The sequence below is a fragment of the Notamacropus eugenii genome, chromosome 4 (genome assembly GCF_028372415.1).
Source record: "Notamacropus eugenii isolate mMacEug1 chromosome 4, mMacEug1.pri_v2, whole genome shotgun sequence".
In the NCBI taxonomy this organism is placed as follows: Eukaryota; Metazoa; Chordata; class Mammalia; order Diprotodontia; family Macropodidae; genus Notamacropus; species Notamacropus eugenii.
This window is the reverse complement of record NC_092875.1, coordinates 375,089,946-375,111,466: the sequence shown is the minus strand read 5'-3', so window position 1 is coordinate 375,111,466 and position 21,521 is coordinate 375,089,946.

Here is a 21,521-nt window from a genome sequence, read left to right as displayed (position 1 = left end):
TACCAGAGCAACAGACTAGAAACAATGTGGATAAAGAAAAATGTCAGGAGGTAAAAAGGGATTGTAGAGATATTAAGCCTTCAATATTTTACATGAGAAAAGATGCTGGCATGAACTAAGATGGCAGTCATATGAACAGAGGAAAAGGAATATATATATAAGAGATTGTATAGAAGTAGAATAAACAGGGTTTGGCAACTGGCTAAGTGGTAATGAGAAAAGTAAGAAATAGGAAAGAATGATACTGAGGTATGAGTGAATTAAAGGATACTAGTGTCCTTGACATAAATAGAAATTTTCACAGGAAGGGGAAAACAATAATTTATAAGTTACAATTTGGACAATTTTAAATTTGAGAGGAAAAATGGAATATATAAATGGATATTGAGCAGGCAGGTTGTGATGGTGAATTCGAGTTCTGGAGAGATATAAGGGCTAGATATATAGATTAAGAATAATTTATAAATATAGGGAAATTGAACTGAAGAGATGTAACTAAGGAAGAGAGTATAGGGTAAGAGAAGAGAAGAAGGAAGAGTTAAAACCTCTAGAATGAATGAAAGTCTGAAGCAGACAGAAGAGCAAAGAGATGAAGGGAGAGCCCTGAAGTGACATTTAGAATTGGTGAGTGAATTTGGGAGATGAAAGAGAAAAGTAGTCAGGGATAGCATCATTAGAGAGAAAAGATAACCAAGATAGCGAAACATCAAGTGGGACCCCAGAATATCATAAAATCTCCTTTGGCAGACTCACAAGCAAGATTGCCTTTGAATTTGAAAGGCCCTCAGAGGGTATCCTGCCCAACCCAAAGACCTGAACAAGAATGCCCTCCACAACAATCTAAAAAGCCATCAGTGGTACTTTATTTGGAGACTTCCACTGAACACTGGAACCCACTGTCCCATAAGAAATTTCATTATACTTTAATGGCTTCAAAGTTTTTCCTTGTATCAAGCCTAAATTTGCCTCTTTATAACGTCCTCCTATTGCACCCAATTCTGCCTCAGACCAAGAAGACCAAGTGGCAATCCTTCAAACACAGAACTATAAAGCCCCCTCTAAATACACCCGTTTGGCATTCAAAACCATTTGCTGCCTGCCTTACCCCTCCCAGTTCCTTGCACCTTATTCACCCCTTTGCATTCTGTGATGCAGTGATACTAGCCTCTTGGCTGCTCCTGACACATGAAACACCATCTTCAGTCTTGGAGTATTTTTGCAGGCTATCCCCAACATCTGAAATTCACTTCTTCCTTCAAGTCCCACCTAAAATCCTGAATTCTCCAGGAGTGATATATTCTGCAATGATACAATTGCATCTTTGCCCTGGAAAAATTCCCATTTTCCTCTGATAAGTTCCTGGTTCCTCTCAGAAACCAGCCCACTTCCTGAGAGGCATCACTCTCAATAAATACCTTTACTCTGTTTGGAGATGTTCTGAGTCTGTGAATTCATTTGAGATAACCCCACAGCATGCCATGAAGCCAAAACTATATGATGGTATACTTACAGAATTCTAGAGAATTGAGTAAAAAACAAAAAACAAAACTACTTGAAACAATTAACAACTTAAAGTTATGGAGTATAATGGACAGTGTTTTACATACTATCAATAAGAGATTAAAAGAGAAACTTCATCTAAATTTTCATCTAAAATAACTAGACAACATAAAATATTTGGAAGTCTACCTGCCAAGACAAAGCTAAAAACTATATCAATATTATTTCAAAACCTTTTTTCACCTAAAGTCAGATCTAGATTATCCTCAATGTGCCCTACCCCTAAATTTTGACCCAGGGGTTTTATCTCTTCTCATTCTTCATCTTCTCTTTGTGATCTCTTCTGCTTCCATGTGTTTAGTTATCATCTCTACACAAATGACCCATGCCTACGAATCAAACCCTAGACTCTCTTTTGAACTCTAATCACACATCACCAACTAACTGACTTTTGGATACTTCTACCTCCATGTCTCCCAGGCCTTTGAAAATCAAGTTAATAGCAGAATATATTATCTATTTCCCATCTCCATGATCCCATCGAATCCTTTCCACTTTTGGGGGAGCTTCCCTCTGTCTATCAAGGGAAGCACCACTATTCCTAGCATTTACCTCCTAGGTTAACAAAATTGGAATCACCCAATAATCTTCATTCCCCCTCAAACTTATATAAATTATTTTCCACATTTTGTGAATGTAATCCAAGTCCCAAAGTCCATTGTTATAGCACTCTCTCCTCCATTATTGATATTAATGCTTGCATGAGGGAAGAAATTGAGAAAAATGGGAAGTGAGAAAAGTAGGAAGTGAGTTTTCATCAATTTCATCTGTTTTTCTGGGTTCTATAGACACTTTGGGTATTTTTGCCTTTCAGTTTCAATAAGAAGATGGAAGATATTAATCCCACTTTAGGTTGTTGGGGAAAAAAGACTCTAGGAGGAAGACAACTTAATAGAAGCTATCAGTCTCCATCACATTCATATCCCTTTATTTGCTACACTAGAGACTTAGGTAACTCTCCTATGAGATAAGATCTAGAACTTTCTCAAATGACTGAGTTAATTTACCATGCTTCCAGTGGGAGAATTCATTCATTCTGGATTATGTGATATATATTATCTTATGTGTACTTCCTCTGATTTCTGGTTTACTATTAGTTAAATACATTTCTTTGTTACATAACATGTCTTCTGATGATTGAATTTTCACTTTTTAGGAAATGATTCGAGCATTTGATAGAAAATTTGGGGTCTTACTTTGCAATGATAAACCATGATGAGTTTAGCTTGAACTGAAAATAACACCTCCTTGACAAATAATATTTAAGGGAATAAATATGTACACATAGTATACATATGCATTTGTGTATCAATATGTTACATAGACATAGACATTCATATGTGTGTGTATTGCACAAGTGCAATATACATATATAACTGGAAATATAAACCAGGCAAATAATAGACATAATGAGAAATGTAAATGGAAGATAATAAAATATAGCTGAAAATTATGTAACTAAAATGACTACAAACTGGTTGTGGAGAAGACTTGAGAATACCTGCTGTATTTCTTTCATGGAATAACTGGAGGATTGGATTTGATAAAAGTAGAATGCTGTCGTTCTATTATGTACGGTGATAGGGGGAAAGGAAAGAGGAGGGAATATAAAGTTACGTAACACTTATTATGTACTAGGTACTGTATTAGATGTTTTTGAACAACATATCATTTCATTTGATCTTTATAACAACCCTTTGAGGAAGGAGCTCTTTGTCCCCATTTTAAAATTAAGGAAACTGAGACAAGTAGATCACATAATTACTAAGTGTCTGAGGCTGAAACTGAACTCATGTCTCCCTAACTCAGATCCAGTATTCTAGCCATTGTATCAAGTTATTTGGTTGGCTTTATTGAACTGATGATTTTGTTTTCCTCTTTCTTTGAAATCTTTGTTTCAAAGTATAGTTCATTGGTGAGGGGAGAGGTACACCATAGAAAATTATTATTATATAAAACAATTGGCATAAATATTTAGGTCGTGTCACTTCTAGATTATGTAAATTTATCCTAATTTTAGAATCTTTGACTTGCTTTAAGGTTCAACTCAGATCTTATGAGAAGTCTTTCTTCATCCTTTGTTGGTTTGTAGAGATTTACATGTAAATTATGTTATATGTACTTGCCTTTTCATTTCGCATGTTAGATACCCTTGAATGCAAGGCCTGTACTTCACTTAGTCTCTCCCTACTGCCATGACTTTAATAGAAGTTTCATATACGACAGTTAAATTGAATAAAATGAAATCTGAAATTAAGATATTAATATCTGAAAGTATTATGTGCTTATTAGTCATCTATATTCAAGCTACAACTCATTTACCCAAGTAAAGCTTATTAATTCTACCTTTTAAAAAAATTAGCAAATTCCATAGTTCTCAGTTCCAAAAAACCCTCCATCTCACTATTCAACTAAAATATTTTATTACTGAAATGTCAAAACATTTTTTCTACATCATTACCATCTAAAAACTGTTTTTGACAGTGTTATTAACAGACATTTCTTTTGTTACCCGAGATTGTAATTTTTGTTTTCTTCCTTCAAACATCCTATTACAATACCACATATTATCAATTTTATTTTTCGTCATTTATATTTTCAAAGAAATCTAGAATTTTATCATACCAAAATCCCAAGGGAAGACAAGATCACTCTTTATTTATGTATATATGTAGAAATATATACATACATAAATGCATGCACCTAAAGCTGTAAGACATCCTGAGGGAGATGCAGTATATTCAAGGTAAGTGGAATATACTTGACCAGCACCTCCTTATGATGATGGGGACAATCTCAAACCCTGAATGAAAGAACTTTAAGAATAGCAGTGTCTCCCTCAGTTCCACTAGATTTGCTTTTAGCTCAGCCACTACAACCATCATTGAGGGGAACAATCAAAGAAAAGACTTTTATTCAATCTGAGGAAGGATATAAACGTCCTCATCACCACAAATAACAACTGCTGACCAATTGACATCAACACTGAGATAGCAATAATAGCCATTGATGTTGCAGGATCCCCTACATAAGTATTTCTGCATCTGACACAACACTCATAACAATTTGGAAATTGTGCCTGTGGAGAAGGTGCCAGTCATACCCACCAACTTCAATACACAAGGCAAGTAAGCTGGCCTAGCTTAAATATAAAACAGCTTGAAGAAGAAAGAGAAGATAGCAGGTACATAAAACTATCATCATGACCATGATGTCCATCTTCTCTCAGACCCTGATGGGGATAGTTCAGGTTGCTGAACTCCAGAAACATGGGAGCAACACCAATCCCAGCCCACTTAACTGACATCCTGAGAAGCTAACTCTGTAAAAATGTGTCCTGGCAACTGCTCTTGAGAGTATTCAATTTATAGCTACCAATGATTGAGAAAGGAAAGTTCTAGTCAATAAAGTCCTTGCAACCATCAAATACCCTAATATGTCAAAAATATATTATTAATGGAAATGACATTAATGTCTCTTCCACCTTCTTGTATAGCCTGCACTTAGTACAGTGCTTGGTGCAAGGTGTTTGGAACTCTCAGGCTTTCAGGGTCATGGTGTTCTCTGGAGAGTTTCTCCCTCAAGGACACAGCCTGCCCTAACAACACCCGTTATTTCCCTTCCTTCTGTAGTAGTCAGCTGCACCTATAGAACTTAACTGCCAGCTATGTACTGAACTGACTATGTACTGGATTATAATAACATTTACTATTCACTGACCAATCATGCGTATCCTAGATTCAGACATAGCTATACTCTCAATTTTTTGAATGTCACCCCATTATTGTACCCATCATACATGGACATCATTGGCTGAAGCTCATTGACTGTGATACTAATGAGGGACAGACATTGAATATTTCAGGTTATGTATTACAATCCTGGCATAATATTACTATGAAGGATAGGAATGATTCCAAGATGCAAGGATTTCCAACACAACACTGGACAACGATCAATGGAAAAACAATGCCAGGAGCATGGAAGATTTTTGCAGCAATTGGAGGATCCATGTCCTATACTGAAAAGAACAGGACAAATGGGGTGTTAGCTAACCACATTTATACAACTCGAGTATGTTTGGGGGCACAATATGAGTTTGTGTGGGGACAAAAGGAAAATGTTACTATTGCAAAAAGGGTTAACGATACCTTACAAGGGACTAAGAAGGACATTTATAACATCACCCGCTTCAGCTGCAAGGTTTCAGAATGTATAGATTATAAAGCCTCCGGTGTAGTGTTCATTATAACACAACCAAAATATGTACTTATGCCAGTAAAGACTAAGGGTATAGATCTAGAGCAGATCGCATTTTCTGGGAATTAGAGCAGAAGAAAGAGAGTGGGGTGGGACCAAGGTTTAAAAGATGTATTACTTGTGTAATCTTAGGAATATCTTTGGTGATCTCATTAATTACATCCTTATTATCATTGGCTATGTCAGTATCCACAGTACAGAATGAAAGGGTACAAGCTAACTTCATGGAAGAGTTGGCACGAAATGTATCTTTAGGGTTCCGGGAACAAAGAAAACTTGATTTGGACTTTTATACAGAGATAAAGGAATTAAGAGCTGCTACTGTAGCAGTGGGTGACGAGGTGGATAGGTTGGAATTTCATCAAGTATTGGTATGTGATTATCTCTGGACCTTCCTATGTGTGTCTAACAACCTGCATAAAAAGTCAGATTGTGACTGGCAAAGGATCAAAAACCATTTGAAAGGGGTTATTGATGATCAGAATTTGACTCTAGAAATTGAGGATTTATATAAACTTGCCCCAGCTATGTATGAAGCAGCAGATCAAAATTTAACTCCTGATGAAACTGCACAAAATATTATAGATTTCTTCAAACATTTATCCATTCCATCTATTATCAGTTATATAGCTCATGCTGGAGTTGCTTTTATTATGTGCCTGTTAGTTCTTTTGTGTATCCTACCATTTACTGTTAAGTTTGCATGCTTGGTCTTAAAAGGTGTGGTTAAGAGACTAGATCATAACACACAAGTTCTCTGGAAAGCTCAACATGAAAAAAAAAAGGGGGGAAATTGTAAGGGGTTTGGAACTCTCGGGTTATCAGGGTCATGGTGTCCTCGGGAGAAATCTCTTGGGACGTCATGTCCTTGCATGACTTACATGATGGACCACCCTTATGAAATAACCGACCTTCACAATTATCTTTAGCAAGAGCAACATCAGCCAAGCATGTAAGCTCAGCACACAGTGTATATGACCTTCCTGCATGTATGGAAGTAGAATGCCTATATATACTCTGAGCTAGCTGAGAATAAACAGAGTGCATACCATCCTTGCTCCCACCTCATTCATTCGCACCCAGAAGACAGACCTTATGCAGGCATAGATAATGGGGAACTCTACACCTGGCATCTAGTAGAAAATAAATAAGGGCTTATTGATTGATTAAAGATGAGACATTGTTATCTATTTAGGCATTACATTTTAAGGATCGTGGGACCTTTACATTTGATTTGTAGCTGAAACCTTAAGTCTATTTCTTTTCTTACCAATTAGAATGTGAACTCCTTGATAGACGGAACTGTCTTACTTATCTATTTATATCTCCAGTACTTAGCATAATGTTTTGCACAAAGTAAACGCTTGTATTTTTTGTTTGTTTGTTTTGTTTTGTCTTTATTCATGGATTCATTCCCAAAGGTACACTAGGTGACTCAGAGGATCAAGTGCTGGGCTTGAAGTCAGGGGGACCTCAGTTCAAATCTAGTCTCATACATTTACTAGCTGTGTTACCCTGGGTAAGTCCCTTAACTCTGCCTCAGTTTCTTATCCTGTTAAATAATCTGGAGAAGGAAATGGCAAACTACGCCTGTACCTTTGCTTAAAAGATCTCAGATCACATGTCTGAGAGTAGGAAATGATTGAAACTATTCAACATGGAATTCATTCACACCCACACATAGAAACAAATAGTGTATGCATACATAGTTTTTTTTTTTTTTCAAGTAAATTGTAAATATTTACCTGGTGTAATGCTAGTAAGGTTTTTTTTTTTTTACTTCTAGATTATGTATGCTTGAGTAATTATTATAGTGAGAAAAAATGTACATTTAAAGGCAACTGTTTTCATTCCAATGTTGTTATGCCTGTCAAACTGCACACTATTTAAACTACTTAATAATCTTCTCAATGTATTCACAGTTCATAGAACTAATGTACTTAATATTTTGCCAATGTTTAGGGAGCTTACCAGTCTAATCTCATTGAAGATGCTTCTGGGCATAGAGATGAGGTCATGCACATGGTGGTATGCTAACAATAGTAAGACTGAGTATATATTAATCTACAAATACAGAACATGGGCCCTTCTAGGAATAGCCCATATGATATAAAGGGGAAAAACAGAACCTTGATTGCAGTAACTTCTTATTCTATAGACTAATATTTTAAACAGCTTCATTCAAGGATTTTTAGCTAATATCAGATTCTTACTCTGTTGCTGGGACTGAGCTAGAGGGAAATAATTATCAGATAAAAAATTAACCATGATTTTTTTTCCTATGAACACTCAAAAATTGTTTGGGGGAACAACTGTTATATATACAAGTGTCTGATATAAAAGCCAAAAAAAGTTGTTTCCTTTATATATCTGACAAAACAGGAATTCAAAAGTTCTTAGGTCAGTGGTGTCAAACTCAGATGGAAAAAGAAGCCAATAGAATATCTAGTGTCTGCATCTTGACAATTTAAATTGCAATATTGTCTATGTTTTATTTTATTTTAATTTATTTCATTAAACCTTTCCTAATCATATTTTAATCTGATGTGGACCATGCCTGAGAACGGTATGAGCCCATACCGACTGTGGATCTCATGCATGATGTGTCTATTAGACTTTTCCCATAAATGAGAGCAATCAATAAGCTAATTGTTCATTTTAGAAAAGTGTTCTAGTAATTTCCTGTGACGTGGTTGTGGGCAAGTTACTTGAACTCTCTGAGTCATACTTTTATCATCTATAAATGGGTGCAACGATATTGACACTATCAAACTTATTGATTGCTTCAAAACAATTACTTTTCAAGTGTTAATCTTCCAAATGAATATGAATTATTGTAAGGGCAATGCAATATTAACAGCTCCTATGGTGGCAATGAATATCCCTGCACAATTTTGAATCATGAAATACCAACCAGAAGACAATTGCAATAGTCTAGGCTTATGTGATGAGGACGTGCACCAAGGTGGTTGGAATGAGAGAGGATATGTCTTGTGAAGATAGAATTGCAAGGACTTGCAGCACATCAGATACAGGGGCTGAAAGAGAGTAGGGTTTGAAGATGATACCTAGACATAGTTTCACTAAATTATTTCATATAAAGCATAAAGCAATAAAGCAAATCAATACAATAAAAACCTCAATGATTTTTAAAATTCACAATTCAGAAAGAAAAACTAACAAAAATATTAGACATAATAATCAGCATAGGGCAAACTATGCTTTTGCCACAGGATGTCCATAACCAGAGGTATGACCTCCCTACACATCAGAGTCTTCATTCTTATACTTTGTGTTACTACTTTGTGTACTCTCTAGAGGATAAACTGTCCTATCTTTCAATACAAATGCACCCATTCAGACTGTCCTCTGTTGGTCCTTCACCCCTATGCTAACTTGGCTTCTAAGAGAAGAAAAAAAAAATCAGTTATCACTCTGTAATTCAACCACATTAACTCAGAGGGGAGAAAAAAATACAAAATGCTAACTGAAATTCTTGAATACAGAGGATATCTTTCTCAACCTGACTTTTTAAGCCACCTGCAAATAGCTAAAAAGAGAGAAGCTTTGTCCTGGCCTCTGTGAATAAATAAGCATACACATAAATGGTAAGTTATTCAGAGCCATAAACAAATATTTTATCTGAAAACCAGTATTAAAGATGAAACGTTATACCAATTTGTGGGAAATCATTTCCTCAAGTAAACTAGTTTGTCCATGGAGACAGCTCTGCTCTCAATCATGTATATCAGGATATTCTCCACCAAAAAAAATTTGCTTGTCATTTTGAAATGTATGTGTGTGTTTGTGTGTGTGTGTGTGTGTGTGTGTGTGTGATAAATGATTTTTACACAGCTTAATATAGAAATGGGTTTAGAAGAAACAAGTAAATTGTAACACTTCTTTTGCTGGGAGAAATCTTCATATATTTGTTTTGAGATTTTTGCTTGTTTTTAATATCAATATAAAATGATGGCTTTCTTTGAGTTTTCCACTGACCACAAAGCAGTATGTGACTGGAGAACTGCTGAACTTCGCATGCCATCTCTCTTCATGCTCATTTCTTCACACTGAAATTCACAAGACTGCATCACCCTTCACACATACACACACACACACACACACACACACACACACATTAAGCACAGAATTTTCCAATAATGTATCACTTTTTCCTGGTGAGTTCAATGTTGACCTCCTTGGCACCATCTCAAGGATAATAAAACTAAATAAGAAATTGCCAATACCAAGTCAGCAGCAGGGCAGTAAGCTTCAAGGGCACACAGGTAAAGCATATGGGATTAATATGCATTTTCTTTGCAGTCTGAAAATTGTCTCTTCCCAAGAGGAAGACAAACTGTTGACATAGACACATTAAGATGTCAACATCCAGCATGAGCATCTATTATCACAATCTATTTTCTCAAAGAGGATACATGTAGTGAAATTCCAAAGAAAGTGCAAGATAAGAGATGAAATTAATTTTCTGTTTCCCCCTAAGGTTATACCATTTTGAGCTAACACCACAACAAAAATACTTCTGTCCTGAAGATACTATTTACTTGGACTTCACAGACAGATACCTTCAAGTTTATACCAGGACAAAGAACTTGACCTATATGGCAGAATGAGAAATGGGTTATTCTGGAGGAAATTTAAGATGTTTTTTCTCACCAGATTTTTTGTAGTCTGTTAAAAATATTGAATCTTTCATGTTTAGGGGAAAGAAGACACATGCAATTTTAATTCACAAAGATACTGCTGTTTTCCCCTCTCACTGAGACATTTCCATTCTAAATGATCTAAAACAGTGGCGTCAAACTCAAATAGAAATAGGGGACAATAAATCACAGATGAATGTTCTTGAGGGAAAACTACATATTACTATTACTGATGTTTCATGGTAATTTTATTAATTTTGTTAGATATTTCCTAATTATATTTTTATCTGGTTGAGGGCTGAACTCAGTAGTTTGTGGGCTTCTTGTAATATATTGGTCATATCTTTAATACCTCTGAACTAGAGCTTCTGTGATTACCTTGTTTAAAAACACATTGTTTAATGAAAATGTAGTAATTTTATTCAATATATTAAAAAATTTCAGCACAAAATAAGGGACTATAAGGGGGTCAAATGGATTGCACAGATTTTTTGCAGTCCTTGTATGCTTGTGTTTCTAGGATTCTGTATCAGATGTACATATCTCATTGTGACTCCATTCAAAACCCCATTTGGGAAGGTTATTAAGTGTAAGATTTGTAAGAGGAAGGGACCTTGAATCCAACCCCCTTATGTTATAGATAGGAAATTAATGGACACACAGGGAAGCTAAATCATTTAAGATAAAACAATCAGGTAATAGAAGAGTTATGTTTTGGAACTAGGTTTTCTGACTATCAATCTAATGTATGTTCCAGTGCAACAAACTTGAGGAACTTCAGTTTAACTCAACAAAGAAGTGGCAAATCACATAATTAAGGATTTTTTGACAGTTGCCCAAAAGCTTAATGCAAAGGGTGACTCTATTTATAAAGTATGGGGATTGAACCTGAGATGTGGAAGAGTAAAGTAAATCTAGGAAAAGAAATGTGTTCAAAAGAAAGGTTCACAAAAATGATTATAGAGAGGAATCTACAACTTAACATCCTTTCAATGTTCTTTCCAATGAGTCCACACTTAATAATACAGCAAGCAGTTTGATTATTGAAGATGTGGGAGATGTGAAAAAACAGGTATCCTTCAGCAAGGGTACCACAAAGGGGAACAGCAGAGGAGATGACAAGTATGCAACAGTTCCGCAGCAGCTCTGATGCTATGTCAGGGAAAATATAGGACATACGTGCATACATACAGACATGTACACACACACACACACACACATATATATATAAACATATATCTGTGTATGTATATATATATATATATATACACTCACACACACATATATAATGAATCTGAAGACAAAAATATAGGTGTGGCTGGAATCAATACATCATTCAACTATTTGGTGCATGAAGAAAAGATCAGCTATGCAGATAAATGAAGACAACACCAATTATTTCTTTATGGATTTGATTCATAGCCACTGGCTAAATTATCATTAAAAAAATCCAGAAGAAAATACAATGACTTAAAAATACACCAAATTAGAAATAAGTATATCATAATTATATCCTTAGGAAATGATCAATGCATTTTTCTCTTCAGTACCACAAGTAATTTTAATTATGGTCGAAAAATTTAGTCTTCAAAAGATTATAGATTTTTCTATTTCAGTATATGTAAAGTTCAGGACCAGATATTTATAGTCACATAACATTTTTCTTTTAGAAATACTTTCAAGATTTGAACAATAATATTAATAAAGTCTTGTTGCTTAATTATCTCTTACATATATCTTTAAAAGACAAACTCTTCTTCACTAAAAATATGTCATACCAGTAACATAAACATATCTTTCTCATATATTTTTTCTAAGGCAAAGGTATTTGTCTACTTAGTATTAGGATGAGCAATCTGCTTCTTCATGGTGATAATATACATTGTTTTTACATAGAAGGAAGAAAGAGCTACAGATTATTTTCAAGTAAAAAAATCATTTGAATGAAACATGTCTAATGCCAACCTCTTGATTCTCCTTGAAATGAGGAAACTGATCTATGGGGAATATAGTCTATGAATCCAGAAATTACTGAAGATTTGTCAAGTTTCTACCTGTCTTTAAAAACACTCACTTCAACATTTCATATTCTAAGGAGGCTTCCCTGACACCAGAAGCTGGAAAATGAGCTTTCCAATTCTGAATGTCACATAAAAACTTTGCTCATATAAGTTTTATTCATTGAGCTTATACTGTTGTAATAATAATGATTCATACATTTCATTCCTTCATAATTGTGTATGAGTTGTTTGTGTATATGTTATCTACTTTCCTTTGTTTATAAACTCCCTCAGAGAAAAGGCAATGTCTAATCTAAATTTTGCATTTCCCTTCACATCCCACCCCACTCACAAGAAACATTCTCTCAATTAAATATTGAATCAATCAACTCATAACTATTTATTAAGCCCATTCTATGTTCCATGTATTGTTCTAAGCATTATGGATACAGAAAAAGCAAAAGTCAAGCCTGCCCTCAAGGATCATATAGTCTTATCACAGAGATAACATGCAAACAAATATATTCAAATTGAACAATATTCAGAATAAACGGGAAATAATTTAAAGTGAGAAGCTACTATAATTCAGTGATGCTGTAGAAGACTTCCTATAGAAGATAAGATTTTAATTCATACTTCAGATAAGTCACAAAGATGAGGAGACTGTTGACAAAATTGAGGGAAGTGTTTTAGGCATGAAGAATAATGTGAAACGATGCATGGAGCTAGGAGATGGAGTTTCTTGTTTGTGGTACAGCAAGGAGGCCAGAGTAACTTTATAGAAAAGCATATTTTAGGGAGTAAGATATAAGAAGGATAGTAGGTGCCTAGATTCTGAAGGGTTCTGAATACCAATTACTAGAGTTTATTGAGTTGTGGGTGGGGTGACACCATCAGATCTGCACTTTTGGTAAAAGCACTTCGGTGTCTGAAGAAAAGATATATTTTAGTAGGGAGAAACTTGAGGCAGGCAGACCCACTGAATCAAGGCATGAGGTGAGAGGAGATTTCACTAGTTAGATTTTAATAAAGAGTTGTTTTATTGAGAATATGCTAGCCATCCTAGTCATAATTTTCACTCCACCCTTTGGGATTACATAAATTGAAGGATATTTCATAAGAGACTGATTTTTTGAAAAAAATTACTCTTCTGGTGAATGTGTTCTTCTTTGAGTCTATGAAAAACACACTATGTCATATTCACACAGGCATTAAGTGTATTTCTTAATACAAATTGTGTGTGGGAAACCTGTATTTATTCAATGTATACTATGTTCTAGAAACTCTGCAAACTGATTTACAAATATATCATTGGATTTAAACTATTAAAGCTTAAAAATGCACCAAGATTTCTGGTACACCCTGTGAGTGTTATTCACTGTGGTAAAGGACTGTGTAACATTAAAGATCTATTATTCTTTTTTTTTCATTTTGTCTCACTATAAAATAATTTATTTTTAGTAAAATGTTCAACTTGGCTTGTACTGAGCTCCCAGTAACTACTATCCAATATAAGTTCTCTCTTTTTTCGCTACTTGACTTGAGAAGGATATATAGAGTAAATGTAGCCTCCTTTCCACTCTTATTGTCTCCTTAAATCTTTAGTTTGTCTTCTGACCTCATAATTTAACTAATATTTCACTGTCTATAGTTACTGAGAGTGGAGCCAAGATGGCAGAGTAGTAGGAAGAAATATAAAGAGCTTCTTAGACAGTATCTCCTCCAAAGAGATCTAGAAAACACCCTAGATTTAATCCTGAGAGGGAACTGCAAGAAAAAGTGTCAGCTGAGTCATTTTTCCAGGCCTGCTCTGAATAGGAAAACAAAGAGAAATCTGTGGATATTGAAGATGTCTGAGCTTACTACATATTGAGCAACCCCAGCACAAGAAAAGGCCATACACCCGGTTTTGGGAAAGCCCCAGGCAATCCACAGATCTATAGGAATAGAATAGTTACCAAGGATAACCAATAGCTTTGTTGTTTGCTGTGTATTTCCAAGTGATAGAAGATAGATTAAGCAAGGGCCCTGTGCCCAGTGGTGGTATTCTAAGTTTCTACCACCACGAGTGAAATATTTATCAATCTAAAAATGACAGAAAATGGTAATGGTCAATGCTTGATAGAATTTGGAAGGATGGGTACACTAAAATATTGTTGGTAGAACTGAAATAGTACAACCATTTCAGAAAGCTATTGGGAATTGTATAAATTAAGTGACTAAAATGTCCATACCCTTTAAACCAGACTCCATTCCTCAGCTTATAACCCAAAGAAGTCATTGATGAGAATAAAGTCACTGTAAAGAAAACAAATTTTGGTACATGAATATAATATTATTATGTTGTAAAAACTGTTATTTGCAATTGTAATGGTATGTAAAATTAGTATCTTAGCTGTTTTTGTTTTAGTATAATCAAAGACCTGATTGAATCTTGCCCTTATTGAGTCTTTACTAGGAGAAAAGTACAGAAATGAATTTCTTTAAGTAAAAACAGTATATGTATTTGTATTGTTAATGTGATTAAAGATCTCCCCCACCTATCAATGGACCTGCCCATTAAGGGGAGTTTGATTAGGGAAGATTTGTAGGAACACACACAGCCTTTGTTAATGAGGTACTGAATCTCAGGGGTTGGGATGCCCTCTGACTCTAAAAAAGGTATCAATACTCTGAGGGTGTGGTTTTTAGTTTTTAGTAAGAAGATTTGAATTACAGATGAGGATTCTGGGAAGCTTCTAAGGAATCCCCCAACTTTGGGAACCCACATGTCGTGTTTGCCTCTCTGGTAATTGTGGCCAGACAACTTTACCTCTCTATTGAATTAGGGTCAGACAGAGGAAGCGAGGTCTATTGATTACTTTGGGGCTTCGTGACTGGGAGTGTTTGGCCAGGTGGGGACTCTGGGAAGTCACTAAGTAGCCCCCTGGTTTTAAGAACCCAGATATCATGTTTCCCTCTCTGGTAATTATGGCCACACAATTGAAACTGTCTATTGAATACAGGCAGAGGATGCCATATCTGTTGACTCTTTTGATTTCTCTGTATTTTCTTTGAATTTCAGTGTGCTGACTCCCCTGAATTAGGTGAATGATATATGTGCAAGGTTAAAGTGATTGCTAACCCCTCAGAAGTTGCCTTTCCTTTCTATGAATGCAGATCTAGGAACATGAGATAGCAGGCCCCTCTGTGTAGGTTGGGGTGCTTTACTGTTGCAGTAATAAATAATGAGAAACATAGAAAGATCTACATGAACTTATGAAGAATAAAGTAAACAAAGTAAGCCAAACAAAATACAGAAAAAACTATCAAGAATGTACATTTAAAGAATTACACACAAAAAGCTAAAGTAAATGTAGAAAAATTATAAAAATCAAACAAGACTTGAATGAAGATACATGGGAAGATTCCCCTGACCTACCACTTTGTGGATGTGAGACATTCGTAGGTGCTATACATTGCACATATTTTGGCAACTTTTCATCGTATCAGTCAGTCATTCTTTTTTTCCATAAAATATATTTCTTTTAGAGGAAAGTTTTATGGTAAAGTCAGAGATACTTAGAATGACTGCAGTGATTTAAGAAATACAAAATATCAATATAAACTCATTAAAAAAAAGAATGGAATGATCAGACACATTGTGACTTTTGATGATTTGGAATAAAACATTTCTTTCTTACATTCTACTTAATGTATTTGTGTATTTGAGACATTCTAAGTAATCTACACAATGTTATGAACTGACAGACAGAAAGATTAAATGTTTGAAATGAAGATGGAGGAACATGGAAAAAAAAACTGAACCACATATACTAAATCAGACACAGTATAATAGCACAACTTAACTTATGAAACAAAATATATTTTAAAATAGTTAACAATATGAGGTAATATTTAAGAAATGGTAAAATTATAACACTTGAAACCTTAGGGATGAATCAATAAACGCATTAAGAAAGACTCATAACATATTTCAGTTCACTTATTAATTGTGCAATAATACATTTCTACCCTCTTTTCTAATTCTCTCACCTACAGGAGCCTGTTTTTCACTATATTATTACAATCTATCCAGTGTGGTATAGTGGACAGAGAATTGGCCTTGGAGTCATGAAGACCAGGATTCAAGTCATTTCTCAAACATATACTCACTGTGTATCCCTCAGCATATCTCTTAATTTCTCATGGTCCTAAGTAACTCTGTAAAGACTGTAGATTGCAAAGATGGTTCCAGTCCTGTCCCTGTAGCTATGTACTCTATTCTCCCAATACATCTCATTTACTTTGATTTCACCTATTTACACTCTAATCTGAATCCCTGGCTGAAAAGTTTCAGTAGACACTACCAAAACATACCCTTTCCTTTTGAAATGTTACTGTTTCTGAGTTGTAGATAGCCATCCCTAGGTAACCATCATACTAATATTTATTTGGTTCTCTTCTAAGGTTGATTAACACTGTGGGAAAAAGAGAAATTATCAGCCATTACTAATTAATGATATATTACCGCAACTGGGCTTAGTCATCCTTTGAATCTATCACTCCCAAATCATTATTTTCTCATTCCCTACAGCAAACATGAAAAACCTTTATTCCCTGGCTCTTGTACTTGCATTATGAACCAGTCTGGTCCATTTATCAACTTCTGAGCAACCTTATCTACTCTCATATTTTAAATTTATCAAGCTTGTCCATTAGTATATAAACATTGATTAAACACTTAACAATTTTAAAACACTGTGATGAGAACTGGAATCCTAAGAAAGGTAAAAACCAAAAAAAAAAAGAACAACAACAACAAAAAGCAAAACAAAACAAAACAAATCAATCTCTGTTTCAAGAACTTCATAATCTCATCAGAGAAGACAACACATGAACAAAACAAAACAAAGCAAAATAAAATAAAAAAGTAAACAATGAAAACACACGAAAATTCTGAAGAGAAAAGGATGCCAATATGGGAAAATGATGATTTTGTATAACTTTTAGGGCCCTCTTTAAATAGAGAGTTTGAGAAAAACTCTCAGATGTCTCCACGTTTCTTCAGTCAGAGGGAAAAAAATGATGCTCTGTGTTCTGGGCTTACTGAGGAGGTGGAAGTTACAGAGTTTATGTCATCTTTCAAGATGATGAGTTTCTGGAGATCATGAAATCCAGGAGAACAGCTAGGAGGAAACTAAATACTAACAAAATCTGTCTTTGGAATTTTTACCTCTCAGCAGTTCATAGCACATATAAAAAAATGACCATGTTTTAGGGTATAAAACCTCAAAAGTTAGTGCAGAAAGTCAGTGATAGTCAATGTATCCTTTTCAGGCCATAATTCAAAAAAAATTATATGTAATAAAAAGGCCATGGAAAGACAGAACAAAAATTACTTGAAAACTAAATAATTTAAACCTAAAAAATGAGTGGGTTAAAAAATAAGTCCTAGTAACAACAACTTTACTGAAGAGAATGACGATAAAGAGGCAATCTACCAAATATTAAGGGTACTGCAAAAGCAGTACTTAGGGGAAGTTTTATATCTTTGAATGTCTACATAAATAAAATGGAGAAAGAGGAGATCAATGAATTGGACATCCAACTGAAAAAAAGGTCAAAATATGACAAAATGAAAATCCCCAATGAAATACCAATTTAGAACTAGTGAAAACCAAAGAAAAGACTAATAAAATTGAAATTAAAAACAAAACAAAACAAAACAAACTATTGAACTAATAAAAAAGAAAAAAAAAACTTCCAAGATGGTAGAGTTAGAGCAACTACTCACCTAAACTCTTAGATAAACTCCTTCAGATACCTCTAAAAAGAGAATCTGACCAAATTTTGGAGGTGTAGAAGCCAATAGGAGACAGACTGTGGCATATTCACAGCCCAGGACAGACTGGATGGTCAATCTGAAGGATATACTCCTCGGGGGTTGGAGGAGCACACAGCACATAGCACAGTGTGTCACCACTGTGCCAGAGCAGAGCAGGAAAGCCCCGGAGCCATGTGAGGAAATAGCAGCACTGTAGAATCTCAGACATAACACTCCAGGATGAGAGTTCAGCAAAACTGAATGAGTGAGGGCTGTGGAGCACCAGGTATCTGCAGTAGCTGCTCCTGAGGTTATCAGCCTTCAGATTAAATGTGTGTAAGTCACCTACTTGAACTTCCAGGAACCAAAAGGGTGGAATGATCAGTAAATCATCTCTCCCCTCCTCCTTGATGACCTTGAAAGAACCATAAAATATTTTCCCTGAAAAATCCTGAATCAGTGGTACCAGCAGAAGTGGCAAACAGTCTCATAGAACATGAGGCTAGGAAAATCACTAAGGAGGATCCCTCTTGCTATAGTGGAGGACCAGAACAGTCCCAGACAACCCCACCTCAATGAACCAGGAGGAGACCCGTAGCCCCAGGGGGTGGAACCTTGCAACTACCACCACCAGAACCCCAGGCATGCCTGAACATCCCAGGAGAAACAGGAAGACACTAGAGCAGATGGGATCACCAACCACTGAGCTTGCCTTTGCTGTAGTTCAACCGAGGAGACCTCCCTTGGGTATATCATTCCTCCCCAACAGTTAACAAGCTACCCCAGGGTAAATCAAACTAAACAGAAAACGACTTCACTTGACCTCTGTTTTCTCACATCAGTCAACTCAGCAGCAGGTATTTTAGATTCTAGCAGAAAGAACTAGAAATCACAACACACAAAGCCTCATCATTGTGAGCAAGAAGCAAAGCAGGACAGAAAAAAACCATAGAATCATTCTACGGGGACAAGGATCAAAATAAGAATACCAAGGAGGTCAGCATGACTCTGTATTCTCATCTGAAACTTCAGAAGGGACCACAAACTGTCCACAAGCACAAAGAATACCCTTGGAAGAATCAAAGAAGGATTTTGAAAGCCAAACTAGAAGAATAGAAGAAAAAGTGGCCAATGATTTTAAAAGTATGAAAAAAGAATAGACTGAAGAGAACAGCTCCTTAAAAAGGAAAATTAGACAAATGGAAAAGGAAGCACAGAACCTGAGAAAATTTGACAAATTGAAAAGGAAGTACAAAACCTAACTGGAGAAAATAATTTCTTAAAAGGAGTAATTGGACAGATGGAAAAAGAGATGCGAAAGTTAACTGAAGAAAGCAATTTGATAAAAATTAGAATTGGGCAAGTAGAAGCTAATTACTCTAAGAGACATCAAGAATCAATCAAACAAAATTTAAAGAATGAAAAGATAGAAGAAAATGCAATATATCTAACTGGAGAAGTAACTGACATGCAAAATATATCCAGGAGAAAAAACCTAAGAATTAGTGGCCTACCAGAAAGTCGTGATGAAAAACAGAGCCTGGGCAATATCTTCCATGAAATATTCAGGGAAAACTGCCCAGAAGTCCTAGATCCAGAGGGCAAAATAGTCATCGAAAGAATTCACCATTCACTTCCCAAAGGGGATCCCGATCTAAAAACACCAAGAAATATCGTTGTCAAATACCAGGACTATCAAGGGAAAGAGAAAATAATACAGGCAGCCAGAAAAAAACTGTTCAGATATCGAGGAGCTACAGTAAGGATCACACAGGACCTTGCAGCTTTCACATTAAAAGGTAGGAGGAATTGTAATATGATATTGCATAAGGCAAAGGAGCTGGGACCACAACCAAGGATCAAATACCCATCAAAGTTGAACATAATATTTCAAGCAAGGAGGTGAATATTCATGGATTTAAGCGATTCCCAGACCTTTCTGATGAAAAGGCCAAAACTCAGTAGAAAATTTGATCTTCAAACACAAGTCTCAAGAGAGGTATAAAAAGGTAAACCCTGATTAAAAAAAATACAACAACTTGGTACTCAAGATGGGCAAACCATTTACCTCCCTGTAAGAGAGGATGATATTTGTTAATCTTGAGAATTTTATACTTATTATGAAATAGAAAAGGTATATACATAGATGGATGAAGCAGGTATAAAGTAAATTATTCTATGATCAAAATGTGATTTAAGGGTGCAAAGGGATTGTAACAGGAGATGTGAAAAGGAGAAGGCAGAAAATGGTAAATTACATGACAGGAAGAGGCATAAAATTATATTACAGTAGAGAGAAAGAGGGGAGGGAGATGAGCATTATCTGAGATGTACTCTTATGTGATTTGGTTCAAGGAGGGAACAACAAATTTAATTAAGTATATAATTCTAATTAGTTCTATAGACAGTATTAGAAGAAGAAGGAAGAAAAGGGGTGGGGAGGCTAAAAGAGGGGGAAGAAGCAGTAAGGTTAAAGGAAACTAAAAGAGAGGTGGGCTGAAGGAAGGAAGGAAAGGATGCAGGAGCTGGTGGTCAAAATTTAAAACTCTATTATGGAGTGGAAGGGAGAACTTAAAAGACAAATTGTGGGAAAGAGGATGGAGGGAAAGACATATATAGTAATGATAACTGTGAATACAAATGGGGTGAACTCTCCCATAAAATGGAGATGGATAGCAGAATGGATTACAAGCCATAATCCAACAATATTGCTTACAAGAAACACATCTGAAATAAGGGATACACACAGAGTAAAGACAAAAGATTGGAGCAGAATATATTATGCTTCATCTGTTGTAAAAAAGGCAGGGGTAGTAATCCTAATCTCAGACAAAATGAAAAGGAGAAATAGGTCTAATCAAAAGAGAAAAGGAAGGAAACTACATCCTGCTAAAAGGCACTATAGACAACGAAGCAATATTATTACTAAACATATATGTTTCAAGTAGTACAGCATCCAGTTTCTTAGAGTAGATATTAAGGGAGTTACAGGAAGAAACGGAAAAGAAAACTATACCAGTGAGGGACACCAAATTTGCCCTCTCTGAATTTGATAACACTAACCTTAAAATAAACAAGAAAGAAGATAAGGATTTGAATAAAACTCTGGATAAGGTAAATATGATAGACCTCTGGGGAAAATTGAATGGGGATAGAAAGGAATATAACTTTTTCTCAGCAGTACATGGCACATATACAAAAAATCAGCATGGACTAGAGCATAAAACTTCACAA